General features: G+C 37.5%; 1 pseudogene; it reads left to right on the top strand.

The window, feature by feature from the left end:
- Window positions 1-228: 228 nt before the first annotated feature.
- On the top strand, window positions 229-2,113 carry LOC149237328 (pentatricopeptide repeat-containing protein At1g08070, chloroplastic pseudogene; annotated as a pseudogene).
- Window positions 2,114-7,907: the final 5,794 nt, after the last annotated feature.

Genomic DNA, 7,907 nt, shown 5'->3' with positions numbered 1-7,907 from the left:
ATTGGTTTTACACTGTCTTTTCAATAATACCTTATGTATGTGAAAAAAATTGAAGTTGTAATTTGAGTAGAACTGTAATTATGCAGATGCATAGAATTTGTGCACCAAATGTTGGATGGAATGTTGAAAAGATATTTAGTTTCATGGAATGCAATGTTTGTTGGATATTCCCAGAATGGGTATGCCAGCAAAGCCCTGTAGCTCTTCAACCAAATGCATATGGCGAATATGACAACCAATTCAGTAATGATCACGTCTTTAATCCAAGCGTGTGCTCATTTAGGAGCCTTGCCACAAGGCCAGTGGATCCATGAATACATTGTTCACAATATAGGGTTTGAGTGGGATGTGTTCGTGGGGAGTTCTCTAATAACTATGTATGCCAAGTGTGGGAGTAGAGAGCTCGCATGCCAAGTTTTTAACAAAATGCCTGAAAGAGATGTTGTAGTATGGAATGCAATGATTGATGGATGTGTTGAGAATGGAAATGTTAATGTACCTTTAGCACTCTTCCATGAAATGCAACTTGCACAAGTTACACCTGTCTCAGTCACCATGTTGAGTGTGGCACAAGCATGTGGTCATTCAGGAGCCCTGTGGCATTGTAAGTGGATTCATGCTTATGTTATTAAAATGGGATTCAACTTAGATGATGCTTTGGGGACTACTCTAATAGACATGTATAGAAAATGTGGAAGTATAGAAATTGCACGCCAATTGTTTGACAAAATGTTAAAGAGAAATGTTGTCTCATGGACTGCAATGATCACTGGGTATGCCTAGTGTGGATGTGTTAATGAGGCATTAACATTTTTCTATCAAATGCGGTTAACATACATGAAACTAGACTCAATCACCATGGTGCATGTTCTGCTTGCATGTCTCCATAGCAGGTGGGTTCATGGCTATATAGTTAAAAGTGGATCTGATTAAGATGTTGTGGTAGAAACTAACCTTATAAATCTGTATGAAAAATATGGAAGCATAACTACTGCACACCAACTGTTTGACAAAATTTCTAAAAGAGACGCTTTTTCCTGGAATGAAATGATTGTTGTCTATGCCCAAAATGGACATGCAATTGAGTCAATAGCACTTCTTAATCAAATGAAACCGGAGTATATGAAACCTAATTCTGTTACTATGGTGAGTGTGCTCCCAACATTTTTTGATCTAGAAATTCTACATCAATGCAAGTGGATCCATGGTTATATCATTAAAAGAGGATTTGAGTTAGATGTGCATGTGGGGAATTCCCTTATAGACAAGTATGGCAATGTGGGAAGCATAGATTTTACATTCTGTTTCTTCAACAAAATGCCTATAAAAGATGTGGTCTCATGGACAACAATGATTGCAAGATATGGAATGCATGTCTACGGTGATGATGCCCTTGCTTTATTTTGGCAAATGCAACAAATAGGAGTGCAACTTGATGGAATCAATTTCGTGTGTGTCTTCTGCATGCAGCTATGTAGGTCTGATTGATAAGGGATGGAAAATATTTGATAGCATGATTCAAGATTGTTGTATTACACCCAAGGTGGAGCACTATGCCCACATGGTTGACCTTTTTGGTCGCTCTAGGCTTGTGGATAAGGAATACGATTTTATTGAAAAGATGCCATTAGAACCTAGTATTAGTGTTTGGGGAGCCTTGATGAATGATTGTAGAATTTATAACAATACTGATCTAGGAGTACAAGTTGCAGAACACCTTCTTGACTTGAAGCTTGAGAATTCTGCATGTTATGTGCTGTTGTCAAACATCTATGTTGCAGTTGGTAGGTGGGATGATGTAGAAAAGGTGAGAACAATAATGAAAGAGAGGCGTTTGAAGAAGACTCCAGGATTCAACTCGATTAAGGTAAACAACAACGTGCATACATTCTTTATGGCAGAAAAATTACATCCAGAATCTGAGAAAATTTATGGAATTGTAGATTCTTTATATGGGGAGTTGGAGGCAGTAGGGTATGTGCCCAACACAAATTTGTGTTGCATGATGCAGAAGAGGAAACAAAAGAACATCTGCTCTACAGTCACAGTGAGAAGCTGGGTATTGCATTTGGGCTTATCAACAGATATCCAAGAATCCCTATCTGAATTATGAGAAACCTTTCATGTATGCAACGATTGCCACAGTGCTCCTAATTTGATCTCTAAGTTTGTTTGCTGGTAGATTATTGTGAGGGATGCAAACCGTTTTTACCATTTCAAGGACGGATTGTTTTCTTGTGTAGATAGTTGGTGACACTAACTTAAAAAATTTACATGATCGAGCCAACTCATCTGCAAATAGGGCCTACCTTTGCTTTAGGCATGCACAAATAATTGTCGACACATGTTTGGATACTAAGACAATAAGACTCACTAACTCGAAATCGAGATAGATAACAAGTAACAAGTATTATATCTAAGTCTCACCAACTCAAAATCGAGCTTGATGACAAATAACAAATATTATGTTCAATTTCTACAGGCTTATGTATATTGCTTGCCTAGAATCAATGCTTTTGATTGTAGATGGTGTTTTTATTTCTAGTAAAATATCGATGTGCATTGCCTTTGACTAGGCAAATTCTTGTATGAGATGACTATATTACCTACAGTCATGAGAAATATACATAGATATCCCGTAGCATACTCAGAGGATTGCTAGTAAATTATTTTGGACCATATCTGTAATGTAAAGGTTGCATTCATTATCATCATGCAGTTTACTGATTAATTGTATATGTTAGAGTTCCAGAATTATTGCATATGATATTTCCAAATCAACTTTTATATGGACATATTGTATCTCTGTATCAGTTGTATCACAAAAATGTGAGTTGAATTTGAATTGAGATTGTTGCCAATTTAAATAATATTAGAGACTGCAAGTTAACTGATAACTTCATTAACATTTCCTTTGCTCAAAATTGTTTCAACCTATGATTGTTTATATAATCGTCTTACAACTTGTATGTTTTTATAGAGAAGTTAGCCATGGGAAATTAAATCATATCTTCGCTGGACTAGTGTTGAATCTCCAGATGGTATATTCTGACATTTTTCTGACAAAATTTTAGATAGTAGAGTCATGGGTATTGTGGATTTTAGATGTTCTCTGATACACACAACAACTCCCTGCTTGTCAAGGCCAATGAAATTAACATCTTCAATAAACTTTATCAAGTCATCCACATGCAAATAGTGAGTATGAAATAAAACCATCTTTATCATCTCCTTTTAGTCCAAACTAACTCTTGCAATATCCAGATTGTCTGCAATGGATTTTCTTGGGTCCCATTTAAGAACCTCAGGATATTTTAAAATGAAGCTACCTATATTTTCCTTTCTTAGTCCCAAGTTTGACATAAAATCTACTATAGAAAACAATGTTTTCTTTGAATTATTGATAAAAAGTTGAGACTTGGTATGGTATAGCATGCTTATATCATCCCAAGGGGAACCGATACCTACCAACAAAATTAAATTTTCTAAATACCACTGCATTTGAGTGGATTTTTTTCAAACAAACAACAAATTCTATTCTTCTCAACTTGAATCCCATTCAGACCATTACCAACCGTCTCAAATTTTCTATGTACATCATCATCAAGAAGTGAGGGGCAACAAGTCAATATTCTTATAAGAGAAAAGTTACCAACTCCAAGGTTCTCATAGAATTGCAATTTCGCTGTAGAAAAACTGAATAAATGCGGGTGTTCTTTGTATAGTTTCCCCATCACATGCCTAGGAAACCCACTATTCTTTAAAGTTGATACATTTTCCATTAGAAACTTCTCTCCATTGAGATATATTTTCCCTGGAGGCAAGAATCTATGGACCTCAGAGGTCTCTGCCTTTATACTTTCAAAGAAGGGCTCAACTCATTGATTGGATTATAAAGTAGATATATTTCAAGGGCTTTGCTTAAATTCTCTTGTGCATTGACTTTGGATACTAACTTTTGTAAAAAACAAGGTGAATTATATGCTCTGCATATGCAAGCGGAAGAGGTCTTGTATAGTGGAGATAATTTTGCAGCACTTGTTGAACTTCGTGTTCCAATTTTGGTGAGACTTTGATGTGGGATTTTCTCCCAGCTTTCCCAGGCTGTTGGCCATTGCAAAGAAAACTTTGAGGTTGAATTACTAAAAAAGTTAGAGTAGAAGATGTGAAGAAATACAAGAGTTTCAACTATGTTTTTGTTTTTAATATTTTTACAGCTTGACATTCTCTTTAGGCCACCACATGTTGGGAGAGGATCTTCAATTTCTCCCATGTGTCGTAATGGTGGTGATATAGTAGTGCTCTTTACCACTAAGAAAATGACCCTGTACTTAGTTGATGACATAATTGGTTAATCTTATTTCTAAGAATGACTTTTACCATAATGAATATGGAATTATTGTCTTTTCATGTGTCTTGTATTCCATAAAATATATCAGATTCCTAATATGTTTTATTAGATACTAACTTGCTATCATACCAACTATTCAATAATTCCAATGCAAAAGGGAAAATTTCTAATACGTTTTATTAAACACTAAAATTTCTGATATGTTTTATTAGCCTTGAATTTGTGAGGTATCTGTCAAAGTCCCTAGTGCCACCTTCAGTTGTACCTATAATACCACTTGAACTCTCCTTCCGCATAAACAAAAAATAATTCAATCATCACTGTTATAATTACAGAAAGTGGCTTAAAGCTTTATAATCATACATTTAACAATGCTAAATTTAACAACTTGGAAGAACCACTACCCAAGCCTCCCTGGATTAAAGAAATGATTCAAAGGGAAGGGTTGCTTTACAAATCCTTTTTCACAAAAAGGCTCTAATAGGGGTGTTGTGGCATTTGAACTCCCCTCCCTCTTTGTGAACTCAATAGTTATTTCCTCCCCACCCAAGAAAGCTATGAGATATCTTCCAACACAATACATGGAAAAGGTCTCATAGCAGTCTTGTTGGATTTCAACATCAACATCAATTGCAGGTTTCGCTAATGAGGAAAGCGATTCAACTCAGGATTCTTGTAAGATAACATATGCTCAAAGAGAAGGAACATTCAAAGAGAGCTCAATAAGTACATAAGTGACAGTAACAATGATTGCCCACATGTGGAATGTATTCCCTTCTCTACTTAAAAAATAATTCAACAATCACAACAAAGTAATATATTTTGCAATACTTCCCTTAATTCTGTAAAACTTCCATTCCCCTGTCCCTCCCATTGAATCAATTATTCACAATTCAATCTCTTTAGATGCACAAATCAATTTCATCATTGATCATAAATATTTGAGTTGCCTTGAACCAAATTGTATACTGAATATTAAAAGGGGTAACCACAAATTTTTATTAGAAAAGTTAGTCTATATTTCAAAATCCTTGGAACAATACTTGATAATTTATATTCAATCCATATAAAACACTAGTTAGATTTTATTTTCGGCAAACCATCAATCTGTAATAACCCTGAAAAATTTAGAAAATATGGCAACATCTAAAGTAACCTTCTTGTGTACATAGGTTCAATTTGCTTTTTTGACTGTCACCATAGTAGGAAGGAAAACAATACAAATCAACTAGAGAAAGAGGCCACAATTCCACATATATATGAACAAGGGAAATGGTATTACACATATAAGATAGGGAACAACAATCAATTGTTTTAGAGATACATCTTTTCCTTTTTTTACCTTAAATGAAAGCATGTAAAATGCAAAGTACTTCCACGAATCCACTTCCATATGACCAAGGAAAATGGTATTACACATATAAGAAAGGGAACAATAATCAATTCTTTTGGAGATATATATTTTGTTTTTTTTTTACTTGGAATGAAAGCATGGAAACCCCAGAGTACTTCCCCACATTTCATGGATGGTAAACCGGGTAAACCTGATCCAGGTGGATGTTGGTGGTGTTATCACTCAGGTTGTCCTTAAGCTCCTAAAAGGATACGGCCGAGGTAACCACAAACCAATCCTTGGACTGCAGGTTCTAGCCCACCTGCAGTCAGAGAGGGCTCTCTCTTTCAGATTTAGCTTTGTTGAAGATGATTTTAGGCTAGCTATTGAGTTCGAGGGGTTTTTGTTTAAGTTTTGGTGGGAAGGATGATGCCTTCAAATAGAGAGACAAAACATAGTCTGTTAAGTTTCAAACCATTGGGCGTGGAGTCATGGAGTAAGACTGTTGGTGCATTTTCTTGGTCACAAGAAGGAATATGGAGCAAGCTAGCTACATATGAAACAATCATTCAAGGTAAAAAGATGGATTAAAGGCTAAGGAATGAGAGGCAATTAAGAATCTCTCATTCAGGTTAGCAGAAAGGAGATAAATGAGCCCTATCTAGGAGCAGTTAAGAATTCCTAGATAACAGTCATTCATATGTGAAATAGATCAAACATGAGCCATAAAGGAATTCATATTTATGCCTAAATCAAGAGGAAAACATTAATAAGCCACAGAAACTGAGCATAGAGTGCGGCTAAGCAAATTCTAAACCAATCCTTTGTTCTGTAACTTAAGCATATGTGAAATTGGAATAACAGAGGTAAGAAACACTTATTGATTCATATTGCAGGACAAGAATTCCACATTCATTTCTTCAGACCATTAGACACAGAGCAGACAGTCATTCCTCCAAGCTTTTCAACAATCTTTGATTATAGAAAAAGTATCAGACATACAGTGCGAGTCTCTCATGAAGATTATCAACCAACCAACCCTTAAAACAATACCGAGGGTGGTATATATAGGAAAAACTCTCCAAAATTGTTTATTACAGTTTGACCTAAACAGGTCTGAAAGAAAAATGATCACTTTAACCTAATCCTATCCAGCAATAAATGCAAGGAAATATCTTTGAGCTGCGCTGAGGGCAACCGTATCAAAACTGAGTTAATGTGTTGTCCTCGATGGCTTGGTGCAGTGTTTCTGCAATAACTATGCATGGGTCTCTGCTCCATTTCCGTTCGGCAGCATTAAAAAGCCTTAACTGTGATTTGAGAGGTTTGATGGGCTTACATCGCTTTAATTGACTTTGTTGGAGGCCATTCAATGTTAACATGCTTTGGGAACTGAAGATTTTCTTTAAAAATATTCAACTGATACTCTTTGCCGCTTCTTCGATGTGCTGTGGTACTGAAATTGTCAAATCAATATTTAATGGCTGCTGTTCGGCCCTCTGTTTCCTTTAGAACTGTTTTTTTCTCCTTTCTGAATGCCTCGCAAAGAAAAACGGGTCATTCTGCGCCTTTCGGGCTTGCTGGGGGCTGCACGATGAGGGGTTTTCCATTTTGGCCCATCTAGGCACTAATCGCGCATGAAAATTGCCTCAGAATTTGAATCCGGGCTTCCTAAGCATGATTTTCGCCTTCGCGCCTTTTTTGTTGATGACGTCAGCATGTGGGACCTAGTACGACGGTGACGTGGCAGGGTGACGTCAACATGTACGACGGGTGACGTGGCATTTACACGGTAGCAGTGACGTGGCAATGGTGAGTTGGCAGTATGGTGGCAGGAGGCCGACGCAGGTAGATGACGCAACAGGATGACGTCACTGGGCAGAGGATGTGTCGCTGACGTCACTCAGGGGAGGGTGGTTTGGCGGTTTTGGGCGCACCGCCTTTGCACTGAAGCGGTTTGGGAGGAGGGGGCTCCGCCACTCCTGGGAGGGTGACGTGTGGCGGGAGTACGATGGTAAAACCGCCGAACTCCCGGACGCTAAACATCGGCAGATCCGGGCACAAAAGTTACCGCCCATTGTAGATCTGGGGCGCCGGGCATTGGACGACTGGCGGAACAGGTAAGGCGGCGGAGGAATAATGGACCGGGCCCGCGGCAAGTTTATTTAATTTTTTGTATGGCGGGGGGGGGGGGGGGTTTAAAACATTAGGAAAGTGGGTTTT

The sequence above is a fragment of the Pinus tabuliformis genome, chromosome 8 (assembly GCF_031772625.1).
Source record: "Pinus tabuliformis cultivar Carrire ecotype Pingquan chromosome 8, CPIR1, whole genome shotgun sequence".
NCBI lineage: Eukaryota > Viridiplantae > Streptophyta > Pinopsida > Pinales > Pinaceae > Pinus > Pinus tabuliformis.
This window is presented reverse-complemented; position numbering and strand designations above follow the sequence as displayed.